The sequence below is a fragment of the Pelodiscus sinensis genome, chromosome 10, assembly GCF_052426305.1.
Source record: "Pelodiscus sinensis isolate ZL-2025 chromosome 10, ASM5242630v1, whole genome shotgun sequence".
Taxonomy (NCBI): domain Eukaryota; kingdom Metazoa; phylum Chordata; order Testudines; family Trionychidae; genus Pelodiscus; species Pelodiscus sinensis.
The window spans coordinates 4,991,929-5,009,149 of NC_143061.1; the positions used below are offsets into that span (position 1 = coordinate 4,991,929).

General features: G+C 61.7%; 1 protein-coding gene across 1 annotated transcript in view; it reads left to right on the forward strand.

The window, feature by feature from the left end:
• Window positions 1-14,861: 14,861 nt before the first annotated feature.
• TNK2 (tyrosine kinase non receptor 2) overlaps window positions 14,862-17,221 on the forward strand; it is a 54,643-nt gene continuing 52,283 nt past the window's right edge. Inside the window, exon 1 of the mRNA XM_089780712.1 lies at window positions 14,862-15,398. The gene's annotated coding sequence lies outside the window, so the exon portion shown is untranslated. The remainder of the gene's footprint in view (window positions 15,399-17,221) is intronic.

Consider the following 17,221-nt stretch of genomic DNA (forward strand, 5'->3'; position numbering starts at 1 on the left):
AAGCACACTATAGCAGCTGGCTTTGCCTAAAGCACAGCCACCATGTGCCATAAGGGCTCCAAATTCCCCCGTTACTGCCATGAAATACTTCCCCTTGCCATCCAAACACTTGCAGCTCTTGTCCATCTGTCTCAGTGTTGGCTTGCATCTTCTGCCCAAAGCCTTGGCCTCTGGGCCACTGGCAGATCCTTCTAGCCAGGAACTGCTCTCCTCCTAGCTGTGCCCTGCTGTGTAGCTGTAGCTACTGGTCCCCCTCTTACAGCTGGCCCTTCCCATCCCCAGGCTGCCTGGCTCCATGGAGCCGTGCAGAAAGCCTGCACAAATGGCAGAGCTGCAGAGGAATGGTAGTGTCTTGCCATAGGGAAAAGAGTGGTGTAGCCACTTTGGGGGAGACCAAACTCTGTAGTTTCAGAGCTGTTGTGGGGCTTCACCCTGTGCTGTTAACCTTGCTTCAGAGCCATTGCTCCAGACTAGAGTCACTGCAGTTAGCTTTTGAGGCTCTTGGTGTCCTAGAGGCTACATACCCACAAGCAGCCTGGTCCCAAGGGCTGTTAAAGGGGCAGGACACCAAGGCCAGTCTTAGACTGCATGGGATGTGGCAAAGCAGGCCTGCAGTTCCACCAGAATTACCAGGGGTAGTGCAAAGTGGTCTTCCTAGGCCTGGAGAGCTGGAAGGTAGCCATGTGCTTAGCTGGGCAAGAGCCTGGCTTTCTTCTCTGCCCTTCCCCCCCCACACACCTCCCCCAGCATGTGGCATGCCATGCATGATTCTGGCACAACGTGCTGGTCTACAGAGCTGAGCAGCTGTGGCCAAACTCCCCAGCTTGCAAAACCCATTCAAGAAAGTACCAACAGCTGGGATTGGGAATTCCTGAGCCCTTTCTCTGGGGCAGCAATAGGATGGTTGGCTGACAGTCCTATAAATGCCGTTCCTGCCAGAGTGGTCCTGTAGCCCTTCAGATGTACAAAGTGTGAGCTTTTGTGGGCACAGCACACTGCTGCCTCCTGCTCCCCATCTGGAGAACAAACCCCACAATTAATGCAAGAAGGGGGAACCCTCAGAACCTGTGAGGCTGAAAGGGCTGTGTCCCCCTACTTGGCTTTTGGTGTCCTGACAAGGCTGCCCTGCTGTGATTCCTGCCAGGTGTTCTCAGCTCACCTGTAGTGCTGAGCATCCGGGGGAACCTTACACTGCTGTGGATAGTGGGATCACTTCCTGCGTGTGCTAATGCTGCAGGGAGTGTTGGCGCCTGTCACCAGCCCTTCACACACTGGGAGGTTCAACCCACTAAGCAAAACCAGCCCAAGACTGGAGACAGTGGAGAGGAGCAGGTGCCTCCCTCCCTGTGGTAAATGTCAAGGGAGAAAGGGGCGTTGACGCTGACCCAGCCTGGCACCACACTGAGAGGAAGTGACATGGCTGGTGGAGCTATGGTACATTTCATTTCTGGCTTTCACTCCCCTGCCCCAGTGCCTGACTGGAGTGTCTGAAATCCCACTCGGCTCCTCAGAGCCCTGCGTGTTGTGGGGCATTGCAGGTGGCTTCAGGCATCCGTGGCTCACTTTTGACTACACACGCCTTGTGCCAAGAACCCTGAGTTGGCAGGTACCCACCTCACAGCTGCACTTACCTGTGGATCCTTTTTGCAGCTCTAGCCCCACTAGATTCTATTCCTTCTCTCCAGAGAAGTGGGCAGACTCTAGCTGGGCGTTGGGGTGGGGAAGGCAGGGCCCCTCCAGGGGCGTGAACAGGCTGATCCATGTTTCTGCCCTGTGCGTAGTTCCATGGCCATTGCATGTTTCTAGTGGGGGGAGGGGGGGATGGACCTGACAGCTACGGTGCCAAGGATTAGGCTGGGGCACAGGTAGGACCAGTTCTTAGTGGGGCTGCTGCACAGGACTAAGGATGGTGTGGGCCTTCCCTTGCCTCACACCCACCACCCATGGGCAGGATCAAGTTCCTGGTTAAAATTGTAGGTAATCACTTCTCCTCTCCTCTCTTCCCTCCCCCAAGAGTTTTCTGCCACTCCTTAGCAGCTTCATGCTGTGCTTTGAGTGGTGAAGCTTAGTCACTGGCGGTGCGAAGGCCAGAGGCAGGTGGAGCGCATCCCGATGTTGTGTGAGCAATCCGTGCTCCGGAGGGATGGAATCGGGTTGCCTACGCGCAAGGTCTTGCTTGTTGGAGGCAGCCATCCCTCCTGGTTTGTGTTCAGAAATAACAGGCAACAGCCAAGTGCAGGAGAACAGGCCCCTGGAGGCTTTGCAGCAAGTCAGGCACCTATTTTCAATGAGTGTTTGGGCTGGGCCAGGCTCGCTTGCCCTGGGGCGGGATGACTCATGTGCATCCTATTTAAGTAGCTTCTTGCCCTAGCTAGTGCATGTCACGTAGGCAGCCGAAATGCCTTGGGGGGGGGGGGGGTGAAGGGTTGGAACGTGCCCACAGCATGTCTGTCGAAGCCAAACCCAGGTATCTTCCATCGGTGGAAGAGGGAGGCTACAAAGCTGGTTGGAAGCTTGCTTGAAACCATCAGCACGGAAACGAGACAGCGGCCTGCCTGCGCATCGGCTCCTGACTCCATTTGAAGGCAGCTGTGCCAACCACAGGGGAAGCTCTGCGGTGGTAGGTGGAGTAAGAGGGGGGCCTGGAAAAAGTCCCTGCGTCACAGGCCTGGCTAACGTGGGACCCCACTTGGCTAAGATAAAGCAAGCGGCAGGCCACTGCCCATGGAACTTGGCACGAACAGGGCTGAGTGTAAAACAGCAGGTCCAGGTGTAGACCTGAGACTGGTACCAGGTACCGGCTGTGAAACAGTAATTGGTACCAGGCATAGGTTGAAAGTTCTAGGAGGGTGGTACCACTAGCTTGTTAAGAGCCTGGGGGCCAACAGTCCCCACTGATAACAGGGTCACCCTGACCCGAGTTCAGGAAAGAGTCTAAGACAGTGTGATAGAGACACTCAGATGAAATCACCAGGGGCAGGATGATGGGTGGTATCTAAGTAACGCCAGAGGGTGGTGACCTGACGTGTCAGGAGTGAGGTGTAATTTGTACTTGCCTATAAAATGGTGTCTTGAAGGGGCTGTTGTCCAGCTTAGGGGGCAGTGGCACTTCCCACTGACTCAGCTGGTGCATTCCTGGGGGGCACACAGGCGTAGAGTCTACTGCCAACTATGACTGTACTTCCTTTGACAATACACCTGGCCGGGTGCCTTCCATCCTTGCCTGACTTTGTGGTCGCTGGGGGGTGTTCTCGGAGTCTGGAGTAGCTTCCTGTGACGGTGCGTTGGGGGTTCCCCGTCTCCTGCACCCCGAAATGGCACAAACAGACTTCACCAGCCGGTGAAACAGAGGAAGTTTATTGCCTCTCCAGGATACAGCACAGCACAGATGTAGTCTGGTCCCAGAGCTGGGCTAGGATGCCTCAGGCCCCCTTGAGATGGGGGAGACTGGGCCCCTAAACTCCAGCCCCTTCTCCTAGGCTCTCCTCCATGCTCTCCCACAGTAACTAACTAAATTCCCTTGCAGCCCTGCCCCCCCAGTCAGGGCAGCATCCACCTTCCTTTGTTCCTCTCCATGGGGGGTGTCTGGCCACTGGTTCAACCAGTTTGGCCTTACCTCTGCCTAGCGAGGTTTTCCCTGCTGGGTCTTGCTCCAGACAGCAGGGGTCACCACAGCCCAGCGAGTACCCCCACTACGTCACAGTTCTCCCCCCTCCGAGAGCGAACTGAGCAGGGACACTCCGCTCGTGACCTAGGGAAGTTCGGGTCCTCTGCGTGGGAACCCGCCCCGGGGACATGGGTGCTCCCCTTGACTCGGGCCGGCCGTGGCAAGGCCCCACATGAGCTGGCTTCCCTCTGTCCACTCGCCGCCCCGCTCCAGGGCGACTGGCACAGGCCTGTCCTCGGGGGTCACACCCACCCTTCCGCTGGCCTTGATCTCTGGCCAGGTTCTCTCGGGCCGGGGCCATGAGCCCAGTGAGCCTTCTCTGGACAGCCAGGGCGGCTTCCACCCCCGAAGCTCCATCCAGGGAGGTCTTCCCCTCCCATAACTCTCTCAGCAAGCCCAGAGGGTCTATCTGGGGTAGAGCCCCCCAAGCCGCTTTCCTCCTGTCTTGGGCCTTCCCGCCCCTCTGGCAGGAGTCACAGGACCGGCAGTACCGCCGCACGGCTGTAAAGATTCCTGGCCAATAGAAGTGCTGGAGCAGCTTCAGCCGGGTGCTCCGGATCCCCCGGTGGCCCCCAACGGGGACATCGTGGGCCAAATACAGCAGCTTGAGGCGATACTTTCGGGGGATGACCAGCTGCCGCTGGACCCCCCATGCCCTCGCCTTCCTGGGGGGGAGCCACTCACGGAACAGGAGCCCACGCTCCTGCAGGAATCTCTCCTGGCCACCTCTCCCCCGGGGCTGAGCTGCATGGAGGCCAGCCTGGTCCCTCAGCCTCTGCAAGGAGGGGTCTGCCTGCACCTCAGCCTGGAATTCAGCTGCTGAGGCAGGGATCGGGACCTGTCCCCCACCTCTGCCTAGGTCCGGAGTCCCAGCCTGGCTGGACCCCGTGTCCACTGGGATGGGACCCTGAGGACGCTGCCAGGAGTCCTTCCCTGGACCCACGTTGTCAGCCCCCCGCTGGCTCTGGCTCCGGGTAGTGACTAGAGCCCGCTGGGATTCATGGGGCCACTATGTCGGATCGGGCCAGAGTCACCTCCGCCCCCGTGTCCCAGAAGCCCATCACCTTCCTACCATCCACCTCCAGGGGTATGAGGCACTCGCTCCGCAGGGGCCGTCCTGCCCCCACCCGGTACACGGAGAAATCCGCCTCCTGAGAATCAGACCTCCCAGGGGAGGTGCACTGAGCATCCTTCCCCTCTCTCTGAGCTGAGGTTTGCCTGCCAGCCCCTGCCTCTGGGGCAGCCTGCCCTTCCTCCCGCCCCAGCCAGTTAACCCTGGAAAGTCCCCGGTCCTGGGACCTGGTGCACTGAGCCCTCTTGTGGCCTTTTTGCCCACAGCGATGGCAAGTTAGGCTTTGGGCTGTCTCTGTCCAGGCCCTGGCTGGTTCTCTGGGGCGCAGACGACCTGTTCCTTGGTCTCGCCCCGTAGTTGACTCCCTCCGTCGCTCAGCCGAGATCTGGTCTCTGCGCGGTTCCCTCTCTCTCCGGGACTCCCGTTCACACCCGGACCGGCTCTCCGTGAACTCATCCGCCAGTCTCCCGGCCTCCTGGGGGTTCTCTGGTCTCCGGTCCTTGAGCCACAGCCTCAGTTTGGGTGGGCACGCTTCCTAGAACTGCTCCATCATGACCAGCTTGAGCAGCTCCTCTGCGGTCTGGGCTCCGACTCCAGACACCCACTTGCGGCAGTATTGCGCCAGGCGGGAGGCCAGGTCCACATAGGTCTCCCGTGGCCCTTTCTGTACCCCCCGGAACTTCTTCCTGTACATCTCGGGGGTCAGCCCAAACTTGTGCAGCAGGGCCTCCTTGACTCGGTTGTAATCCCCTGGCTGTAGGTCCTCCAGCTGACTGAGCACTCCGGCCGCCTCCTGGCTCAGTGCGGGGATGAGCTCCTGCAGCCAGTCAGCTGGGGGAACCCGTTGCAGTCCACAGGCCCTCTCAAAGGAGCTGAGGAACCCGTCTATGTCGCCCACGTCCTTCAATTGGGCCACCACGGGCCTCTCCAAGCATCTGGCAGTCCTGGGACCCTGGGGCCCATCCGCACTTGGCGCAGCCGGTGCCCCGCCGGTTCTCCGCTCTGCCATGGCCAACTCCTGCTGTCGCTGCCTCTCTCGATCTTGGCGCTCCTTCTCTCGGTCTTGGCGCTCCCTCTCTCGGTCCTGGCGCTCCCTCTCTCGGTCCTCTACTTCCAATTCCCTGATCCGCAGCTGGATCTCCAGCCGCCGCAGCTCCGCTGGGCTGTCCCCTGCCCTAGATGGGCTACAGCTTGCAGGCCTCCCGGGAGACGCTGTCTCATCTCTCCGTTGGGTTCCAGCGCTCCTCCCCCTCTCTGAGCCTGACACACTCTCAGGGGGGGTCTGGCTGCTTCCCCTGGGGACAAGATCCTGGCCCTGTGGCTGGTCATTCTCTTCCAGCTGGGTAATCAGCTGGGCCTTGGTTGCTTTCCGCACAGGCAAGCCCCTCTCTCTGCACAGCCCCACCAGCTCTGCCTTCAAGAGTCGGGCGTAGGCCATCTGCCCGCTGGTCCCCTTGGTGCAGACTCACCAGTCTAGTGCTGCAGCGCCCCACGATTCCCAGGAACCGCTTCGCTCTGTCTCCAGCACGCCTGGCTCCAGGGCTCTTGCTTCTACTGCGCCTTGTCGCTTGCCGCTGGGAGCTTCATCCACGGGGTGCAGTGCATCCCACTTCTGACACCAGTGTGACGGCGCGTTGGGGGTTCCCCGTCTCCTGCACCCCGAAATGGCACAAACAGACTTCACCAGCCGGTGGAATAGAGGAAGTTTATTGCCTCTCCAGGATACAGCACAGCACAGATGTAGTCTGGTCCCAGAGCTGGGCTAGGATGCCTCAGGCCCCCTTGAGATGGGGGAGACTGGGCCCCTAAACTCCAGCCCCTTCTCCTAGGCTCTCCTCCATGCTCTCCCACAGTAACTAACTAAATTCCCTTGCAGCCCTGCCCCCCCAGTCAGGGCAGCATCCACCTTCCTTTGTTCCTCTCCATGGGGGGTGTCTGGCCACTGGTTCAACCAGTTTGGCCTTACCTCTGCCTAGCGAGGTTTTCCCTGCTGGGTCTTGCTCCAGACAGCAGGGGTCACCACAGCCCAGCAAGTACCCCCACTACGTCACACTTCCCAAAGAACTTTCTTTTGGGCCCCAGTTCGTATAGTGAACGTAAGACCAGTATCCTGTCTGCCGAGTCCTGCTTTGCTCTACCATAACCAATTATTTTACTGAACTGTTACTACCCAATCCTAACATACCACAACAGAATTACCTACCCAACCCTACCCCACCGCCCTAATCGATTTACACCGAGCAAAATTAATTATGCAGCAGACAGACCCAATGAAAGGACCAGACTGGGATCATGCAGACAAATAATAGGAAGGCGGGGACCGTAATGATCCAACAGTAAAGAAACGAGGGTTTCACAAGCCCAGCTCTTGCCAGACGGGATGCTATCAAGCAACGTTTTGTTTAACCATCTCCAGATCTATGAGCAGTCCTGGGGCACCTTAGAGGCTAACAACAAAATAGAGAGAGTAGCGTGAGCTTTTGTGGGCACAGCCCATCATCTTTGCTGATACTGGGTGCCGTTAACGCAGGGTCTCCTCAGCAGCCTGCTATGATGCTAGTTTAATGTCATTTACATGGAGTGTGGGGATGACTTCCTGCTTTTAAGCGACTGGCGGCTGCTCTTTTAATCTGGCCGCGGGCGAAGAGCGATGGGCAGCCGAGGCCAGTGAGCATCATCTCAGGGGGCCGCAAGCTTGTGGTAACCAGGACGATGGCCCAGGACAGGGTCCTTTGCTAGCTGTGCTTGTGTACCTAGAACACAGCGGTGCCGGGACTGGCTGCAGGGGGAGCATGCGGCTCTCATGGGCAGTGTTATGTGCAGCCAGCGCGCACCTCGCCACACCTGTCCTGGCTGTACGTGCTTGTCACCCGGAGCAAAAAGCCCACATGGGCAGAAACCAGCAGAATCTGGCAACCCTGCGCATGGGCTAGTGTCTTGCAGGCCGCACAGAGAACCTGGACGGGCTGCAGGTTACCCACCACTGCCTTAGGCTTCAGGCCTTCCAATACTACTGCAGAAAAAGGCCTTATCCTTACCGAGTGCAAAGGCCCATCTAGCCCCAAGTCCTGTCTTCCAACAGCGGAAGCAGGTAACCATCAAGTGATCCACTCCCTGATGCCTGCTTCTGGCAGTCCCTGGCTAGGGACGCTTCGAGCCCAGGGCCGCATCCCTGACCATCTTGGCTAATAGCCATTGATGGGCCTGTCCTTGCATTTCTCTCATTCTTTGTTGACCCCTATTAATTTGGGCCTTCCTGACGTCCCTCGGCAAGGAGTTCCACAGGTTGGCTGGGCATTGCGTGAAGAAATGTTTCCGGGGGATTTATTTTAAAACCTGCTCCCTATTAACTTGAGTTCTTGTAATACAGGCAGGGGGCAATCAACCCTGCTCTTCTCTGAGCTGCTCCCACCTCCAGCCCTTTGGGCACCTCGTGAAGAGATGGGCCCCTTTCTTTTCTTGAGCCTTCTCTCCCGTTCTCTCGATAGTGCCAGTGGCACCAGGAACAGAGGCCGAGCCACCTCCTCGGGGGAGGGTTAGGGTGTGGAGAAGAAGCGCCAGTGACAACACGCTGATTTATACTGGCGGAGGACTCGTCCTTGGTGGGAGTGGGAGAGGCAAGCGTAGGGAGGATGTGGCCCATGGGTGGCGGGTAATGCTGCCTTCCCAACACTGTGTATGCTGCCCAGCCACCCGGGAGGGGTTAGGGCTGCTCCTGGCCTTCAGCTGGGGTTTGGCCAGATTTGGCGGGGGGGGGGGGGCGGGGGATAGGTTGTGAAGGGACATGGTGCTGGGGCAAGGGGTGTGGCTTTGGGCGGAAGGGGCGGGGCTTCACCCACTGCCCATGTTGGAGTCCATAGCTGGGGGTAAGGGCTCTGCCTGCCTTCCAGCAACACAGAACAGACTCGCACCCGACCCGCTCTAATGCTGCGCCCCGGCACCTAGGGATTAGGGACATCCAGAGACATGAGGAGGGGTACGAAATGGCTGCGATATGAAGACAGATTAGTAGAACGAGGACTGTTCAGCTTGGAAAAGAGAGGCCTTAGGGAGAGCTGCTAGGCATTCATCAGCTCATGACTGGTGTGGAGAAAAGAAGTGAATAAAGAGGAGTGATTTATTCCTTCCCATAACCCAAAAACTAGAGGTCACAAGAACAAGGGGTCACCAAATGACAGGAATAGGCAGCAGGTTTAAAACAAACCAAAGGAAGTTCTTCTTCATACAGCACACGGTCAACCTGTGGAACTCCTCGCCAGAGGATGTTGGGAAGGCCAAGACTATAACAGAGTTAAAAAAAAGAGCTAGATACATTCATGGAGGTGAGGTCCATCAATGGCTATTAGCCAGGATGGGTGGGGATGGTGTGTCTAGTCCAGGGGTGGGCAAAAGGTGCTGCTCCCCAGGCCAATTAAGGCCTGGGGGTGGGGGAGCATGTGAAGCCTCCTTCTGCCCTGCCAGGAGCACGTGGTGCTTTGAAGCGCTGCATGCTGCTCGCAGGGCGGGGGGGGGGGAGTGGAGGAAGCGTTGCATGCTCCCCCGCCCTCAGGCCAATCAGGGTCTGGGGTCAGGAGAGCTGCGTGAAGCTTCCTTCATCCTGCTCCGGCCCTGCGAGGAGCCCGGGCACCTCAAAGGCCATGATTGGCCTGGGGGTGCGGGAATGTGCCAAGGGCATGGGTGCCTAGTGGGAAGAGGGGGCAAAGGGGCTCCCCCATCCCCAGGCCAATCACAGCCTGGAGGCGTGGTAGCCCCACCCCTTCTTGTTTAGGCCCTGCCCCTTCCAGGGTGGCCCAGGGCTACTTCGAAAATTTTGGAAGTGGCCCCTGGGCAAAAATGATTGCCCACCCTGTGCTAGCCTGTTTGTCAGAAGCTGGGAATGGGCGGCTCGCAGCGGCCCTGGGTCGATCCCGTGGGGATTCCCTGCTCTGCTGAAGACAGGACACTGGCCTAGACGGACCTTTGGTCTGACCCAGTGTGGCCGTTCCCATGTTCTTCTGGCATCCAGCCCAGCGACCCGGCTAACTAAAAGGGCCGCAGCACGGCTCACGCCCGCTGGCCGCGCCTGCCTCTGGGCAGCGTTTTCAGCACCCAGGGCCAAGCAGAGGGGCCCGGAGAGCCCTTTGGTCTGGGCCTCAAACTCAAGCAGGCCTCACATTCCGATTGTTTGGCTCCTGACCGGCTTTGCTGCTGGGTTTTATGCCCATTGGCACAGGAAAGGGCTCGAAAGGCGTCGGTTACAGTGACAAATATGCACGTGATGTTTCACGCTTTTTTGGTGCCTTGTTTTGTTTTCATGCATCGTCATGTCTTATTTTTATTATGGCGAGGGGCCTCAAAAGCTGGAGGGGGCCCGGGACTCTGGACTTCTAAGAGGGCCTGTCGGCCCCCGAACAGAGGCAGGTGGGAACTGTCCCAACAAGCAGGAACAGAGGGGCACAGAGGAAGTGGGGCTTGGGTCTGTGAGGGAGAGACAGCTCCTGTCCGGCTAGGGTGCCTGTCTCTCCAGGGCAGTCAGTCTCTGTGCCTCCAGCAGCGCCCTGCCTGATAGCCCAGTGCACGGTGCCCAGGCTGGCAGGGGAAATCCGTTGGCGCGGTGTCCGTGGTGCAGGGTGTCTGTTGGCGCGGTGTCCGTGGTGCAGGGTGTCCGTTGGCGCGGTGTCCGTGGTGCAGGGTGTCCGTTGGCGCGGTGTCCGTGGTACAGGGTGTCCGTTGGCGCGGTGTCCGTGGTACAGGGTGTCCGTTGGTGGGGTGTCCGTGGTGCAGGGTGTCCGTTGGCGCGGTGTCCGTGGTGCAGGGTGTCTGTTGGCGGGGTGTCCGTGGTGCAGGGTGTCCGTTGGCGCGGTGTCCGTGGTACAGGGTGTCCGTTGGCACGGTGTCCGTGGTGCAGGGTGTCTGTTGGCACAGTGTCCGTGGTGCAGGGTGTCCGTTGGTGCGGTGTCCGTGGTACAGGGTGTCTGTTGGCACGGTGTCCGTGGTGCAGGGTGTCTGTTGGCACGGTGTCCGTGGTGCAGGGTGTCCGTTGGCGGGGTGTCCGTGGTGCAGGGTGTCCGTTGGCGGGGTGTCCGTGGTACAGGGTGTCCGTTGGCGCGGTGTCCGTGGTACAGGGTGTCTGTTGGCACGGTGTCCGTGGTGCAGGGTGTTTGTTGGCACAGTGTCCGTGGTGCAGGGTGTCTGTTGGTGCGGTGTCCGTGGTACATCTGCTCAGCTTAAGACACAACTTGCCTGGAAATGTTGCGTGGGAGGCAGCAGAAAGGGCGCTGAAGGGCTGGCTCCTGTGGCCCAGCCAGCGCTTTGGGCCTGGGCCTGTAGGTGGGGGTGTTTGCGCACTTGTCAATGAGCAGTCAAGCAGGGAATCTGGTCCGGGATCTGAAACTTCACTTCACAAGTTGCTTTTCCTGGACTCCTGAGCCACCATCTGTGGTGGGGTCTGGGCTGAAAACCGCTGGCCCAGTGTGTCTGTCTGTCCAGCCATCCCCCCCCCATACACATACAGTCATATCTGTCCCATCCCCACCCCATCCTACACCCACCCACCCCTCCGCCCCACACCTATCCGCTCTACTCCTACACCCCCACCCATCCCCCCACACCTATCCGCTCTACCCCTACACCCCCCACCCATCCCCCCACACCTATCCGCTCTACCCCTACACCCCCCACCCATCCCCCCACACCTATCTGCTCTACCCCTACACCCCCACCCATCCCCCCACACCTATCCGCTCTACCCCTACACCCCCACCCATCCCCCCACACCTATCCGCTCTACCCCTACACCCCCACCCATCCCCCCACACCTATCCGCTCTACCCCTACACCCCCACCCATCCCCCCACACCTATCCGCTCTACCCCTACACCCCCCACCCATCCCCCCACACCTATCCGCTCTACCCCTACACCCCCCACCCATCCCCCCACACCTATCCGCTCTACCCCTACACCCCCCACCCATCCCCCCACACCTATCCGCTCTACCGCTACACCCCCCACCCATCCCCCCACACCTATCCGCTCTACCCCTACACCCCCACCCATCCCCCCACACCTATCCGCTCTACCCCTACACCCCCACCCATCCCCCCACACCTATCCGCTCTACCCCTACACCCCCCACCCATCCCCCCACACCTATCCGCTCTACCCCTACACCCCCCACCCATCCCCCCACACCTATCCGCTCTACCGCTACACCCCCCACCCATCCCCCCACACCTATCCCCTCTACCCCTACACCCCCCACCCATCCCCCCACACCTATCCGCTCTACCCCTACACCCCCACCCATCCCCCCACACCTATCCGCTCTACCCCTACACCCCCACCCATCCCCCCACACCTATCCGCTCTACCCCTACACCCCCACCCATCCCCCCACACCTATCCGCTCTACCCCTACACCCCCCACCCATCCCCCCACACCTATCCGCTCTACCCCTACACCCCCACCCATCCCCCCACACCTATCCGCTCTACACCCACCCCCCACCCATCCCCCCACAGACATCCATGCTCATGCCCCCCCAAGCCCAGCCATCCGCCGCAGCCCGCCCCCCACGTGCCCCCCCCCCCCCCGGGCGGGGTCCTGCCCCTTTAAGCGCGGGCCCGTGGGGGGCGGGCGCGCGCGGGCCGAGGGGGCGGAGCCGCCTGGGCGCCGGGGCAGGAGGCTGCGGAGCAGCGTCCCGGGGGTCCCGGGGAGGCGCCCGCGGGCCGGGGCTGCGCCAGCAGGGGGCGCGCGGGGGCGCGGTGAGGTAGGGGCGCCGCGGCAGCTGCACCATCCGGCGGCAGGGGGCGCAGCGGCACTGCCAGGAGTGGGGGCTGGGCGGGGGCGTGCAGGAGCGGGGGGGGCTGAGCCCGGGGGTGCAGGAGTCGGGGGCTCGGGATCAGTGTCAGGGGGCAGGGCCGCGGGTGCGGGAGCCGTGGGTGGCCAGAGAGGTCAGGCCCGGGGTGTGGGAGCATTGGTTGGCAGTGGGGGGGAGGCCAGCGGTGCAGGAGCAATCAGTGAGCAGAGAGCCTGCGGTGGGGGTGCGGGAGCAGAGGCTGGGCGTGCAGGAGAGGCCGGGGGTGCGGGAGCAGCGAGCGGCAGTGAGGGAGAGGCCGGGGGTGTGGGAGCAGCAAACGGTGGTGGAAGAGAGGCCAGGGGTGCGGGAGCAGCGAGTGGCGGTGGGAGAGAGGCCAGGGGTGCGGGAGCAGCGAGCAGCGGTGAGGGAGAGGCCAGGGGTGCGGGAGCAGCAAACGGTGGTGGAAGAGAGGCCAGGGGTGCGGGAGCAGCGAGTGGCGGTGGGAGAGAGGCCGGGGGTGCGGGAGCAGCAAGCGGCAGTGAGGGAGAGGCCGGGGGTGCGGGAGCAGCAAGCAGCGGTGGGAGAGAGGCCGGGGGTGCGGGAGCAGCGAGCGACAGTGAGGGAAAGGCCAGGGGTGTGGGAGCAGCGAGCGACAGTGAGGGAGAGGCCAGGGGTGTGGGAGCAGCGAGCGACAGTGAGGGAGAGGCCGGGGGTGCGGGAGCAGCGAGTGGCGGTGAGGGAGAGTCCGGGGGTGCGGGAGCAGCGAGCGGCGGTGGGAGAGAGGCCGGGGGTGCGGGAGCAGCGAGCAGCAGTGAGGGAGAGGCCGGGGGTGCGGGAGCAGCGAGCAGTGGTGAGGGAGAGGCCGGGGGTGCGGGAGCAGCGAGCGACGGTGGGAGAGAGGCCGGGGGTGCAGGAGCAGCGAGTGGCGGTGGGGGAGAAGCCGGGGGTGCGGGAGAGGCCAGGCGTGCGGGAGCAGCGTGTGCCACTGTGGGAGAAGCCGGGGTTGCGGGAGCAGCGGGCGGCGGCGGGGGAGAGGCCGGGGGTGCGGGAGCAGCGGGCGGTGGCGGGGGAGAGGCCGGGGGTGCGGGAGCAGCGGGCGGCGGCGGGGGAGAGGCTGGAGGTAGGGTGGGTGAGGCCGGGGCTGTGGGTGACCAGAGGGACGAGGACAGGCACACGGGTGCGGGTGGCAGGGAAGGTGAAGCCAGCAGAGCAGGTTTGGGTGCCAGAAGGGGTGAGGCTGGGGTTACAGGACAAGCATCAGATAGAAGATGGGAGCTGGGGCATAAAGCAGCAACCTCAGGAGGCGGATCTGGAGGGCTCAGGGGTGCAAGAGAAAGGTCTGAGCCTGGGAGCCCCCCAGGAGCAGGGCTTGAGCCTGGGAGCCCCCCAGGAGCAGGGCTTGAGCCTGGGAGCCCCCCAGGAGCAAGGGGTGAGCCTGGGAGCCCCCCAGGAGTGGGGTGTGGGCCCAAGGGGGCAGCACCAGCCGGAAGGAGAGGGGGAGGAGGAGGAGGAAGAGGAAGGGGAAGAGGAGCTGAGCTCGCAGCAGGAGAAAGGGGGGGTGGTGCGGGGCCTACAGGAGGAAGGCGGGCTGGGGTCCGGGCTGCAGGAGGAGGTGCTCGGGCCGGGCGTGCAGGAGGAGGCTCTCGGGCCCAGTGTGCAAGAGCAGCCTCCGGAGCCAGAGTGGCTGAGCCCAGGCGTGCAGGAAACGGGGGGCTTTCTGAGCGTGCAGCAGCCGCAGTGCAGGGAGGGCAGGCGGCGAGCGGCGCAGGTGGAGGGCATGAGAGGAGGGAGCCCGGGGGCCTAGTCCTGTCGCTGGCCCGGACCCTTAGCTGGGCACCGGCACCCGGGCAGCGCTGTCACTGTCCCCAGCAGCCCTGCAAGTCGGCGGCAGACGGCGGGCGGGGAGCCCAGCGGCACCAGCCCTTGCGAGCGAGCCTGGAGCCAGGCACCACCAACCGGAGGACCCTGAAGGGGCTGAATCCTGGAGAGACGCAGCCGTAGCCACTCTGCCAGTCTGGCTGGCCGGGTGTACAGCAGCAGCACCCCCCTCGTCATGCGCTGAGCCCCACACAGCACCGCCCCATCGCTATGCAGTGAGCTTGCCATTGGGAAGCCGCATGCCGGGAGCCTGATCGCGTACGCCAAGGTCAGCCGGAGCAAGCAGTGTATTTGACAGCGTGCAGCAGCCACATTTTACTCGCTTGGAATATAAGAGAAGCAGCAATGCCTTTAGCGTGCAGTGAGCCTGGCAGCGTGCAGTGAACCTGGCAGTGCACAGCCGCAGCACTGTGTGTGAGCCTGGCAGCATCCAGCTACCATCTTATTGTTCCTGGAGTATAACAGTAGCAGTGACTTTCACATGCAGTGAGCTTGGCAGTGTGCCATGAGCTAGGCAGTATGCAGTGAACCTGGCAGTGCGCAGCTGTCGCAGTGTGCAGTGAGCCTGGCAGCATCCAGCACAGTAGCATCGCTACCCGCTTTTCGCCTTCTTGGATTATAACAGTAGCAGTGACTTTCCTGTGCAGTGAGCTTGGCAGTGTGCCGTGAGCTAGGCAGTATGCAGTGAACCTGGCAGTGCGCAGCTGTTGCAGTGTGCAGTGAACCTGGCAGCATCCAGCTCAGTAGCATCGCTACCCGCTTTTCGCCTTCTCGGATTATAACAGCAGCAGTGACTTTCCTGTGCAGCGAGCTTGGCAGTGTGCAGTGTGTCTAGCAGCTGCAGCTTTGTGCAGTGAGCCTGGCAGTTCATACCCTCTCCAACCTGGCAGTGCAGCAGCAGAGGAAGGAGGCGATCCTGGGGATACTGTGGCAGCGCTGTCACCGTCCCAGGAATACGATGGGGAGTCCGGAGGGCAGGAACCGGAAGTAGAAAGGGACAGGTAAGGGGAATGCTAAGCACCTGAGTCCCCCAAATCCGCGCCGCTTTCCTTTGTGCGTGCTCATCGTTGTTCGCAGGACCCAGGGCAGCTTGTACTCACGGGAAGCATCTGGGTTCATCGCAGCTTCGGCAAATATTCGCAGAACGCACAGCTAGCCTGTCTGTCTGTGCCAGAGGAGTCATCTGTGTGTCCTAGGCCCCATACTGCTGAATTCTCCTTTAGGGCGGTGACAAGGCTCAGTGCAAGCCGTGCTGCTGTGGCATGCCGCACGGTGGCCCTGTCGGCGTGTTCCCGTTCAGACCGGCTCTCCTGCAAGTTCCCTGGCAGTTTGTTTCCTTGCTCGGAAGGGAAATGGGCAGAGATGAAGGTTTTCTTTTTTCCTCCCAGTTCCTGAGAGTGGAAACGGGCGGCCTGCAGGCTGGGCCCACGCGGTCGTGGTCTGGGCACGGAACGATTCTCCTAGTCGTGGGCAGGCAGCGTAGCCCCGAGGGCCACTGATGTCCGAGTTCGGGGCCCTCGTCTGGGCCCTGCCCGGCCAGGACACCTGCAGCCAGCGTGCTGCCTGGTGCTCCTCTCCAGGGCTCCTGGGTACCACGCCAGCTGACGTGAAAGGGGCCACCGACGTTATGAGGCCACCGACTAGGCCCCGCTGGGAAGCCCAGCTTCCCCCTCGCTCCTGTGGCCATCCCTGAGGCAGGAGAGGTTGTGGAAATTCCCTGCCAGGGGCTGATCGTGGCCTGTGCTTGGGGGCCCCTCCTTCCTAGCCCTGGCGAGTAGCTGTTTGGCAAATCTGAAACCCTCCCAGTCCCATGAGGGCGGCTGGAAGGAAGAGGAGCGTTCTCTTAATCCCACCCCTCACCTGGCCTCTGTCCCTGAAGTCCTCTCCCCTGTGTGGCTGCAGCAACTCGAGGGCCTGCACCGGCGGCAGCCTGAATGGGTGGGATTTTGTGCAGTTTCATGCCTGCCCTGGCCGGAGGACAACAGGTGCGAAACTGACCGGAGACTGGTGAGTTTCAGGCTGCCCCTGCTTGCCAATGCTCTGAGCTGCACTAAAGGCAGGGGAGCAGTCTGTCTGCAGACTCAGGCAGATGCTGCGTCAGGCGTGGGCCTGGGCCATGCTGGGGAGGGGACAGGGAAGGGGACTCTGCCCTAGAGACTAGGACCCTTTCAAAAATCAGAACGTAACTTCTGTTGAAAAGGGTAGCTGGGCCCGCCTGCTGCCCCGGGACGCCACCGGCTCCCTGCTGAGGAGAGGGCAGGGGGGGTTGCTGGGGAGAGGATGTGTAGGAAGCTGCTCTGGGGCACTCTTCTCCCTGGGAGCCTCCGGGAAAGGGTTGATCCCAGCCCCGGACTGATCGCCTTGGGTACTGTGTGAAATTCCTTCCTGCCGCGTCGGATACTCCCAGCCCCACGTGCTCCTGCTCCTGCCTAGTTCTGCTCTTTCCTCGGTGCCCCCTGAGCCTGTCGGATGAAGCCCTTCCTCTGGGCAGGGCCCAGTGGCCGCGGGGCCTCCGGTTGTCTCCTGGCAGTAGCCCCGGGGAACTCCCAAGTAGCCCGTCCCATGGGCTGGGTAACCGCAGCTGCCAGCCCAGCTGAGAGCAGGCGAGGGGCTCTGCCCCCCACAGAGGTGCTCAGAGTGGGGGGACCAGCAGCCAAGGGAGCCGGGGTCGGAACGTGGCGAGAGGCCGTGGCCGCATTCCCAGCTCCACAGGGAGCGGCACGGACTTTCGAAGGGACGCTGTCGGCATATCCCAAAGCGGTTTCCTTTCCTCGGTTTACCTCGGCGGATTGGGCCGTGCTGCAGGCCTGCTTTGCCTCTTCCC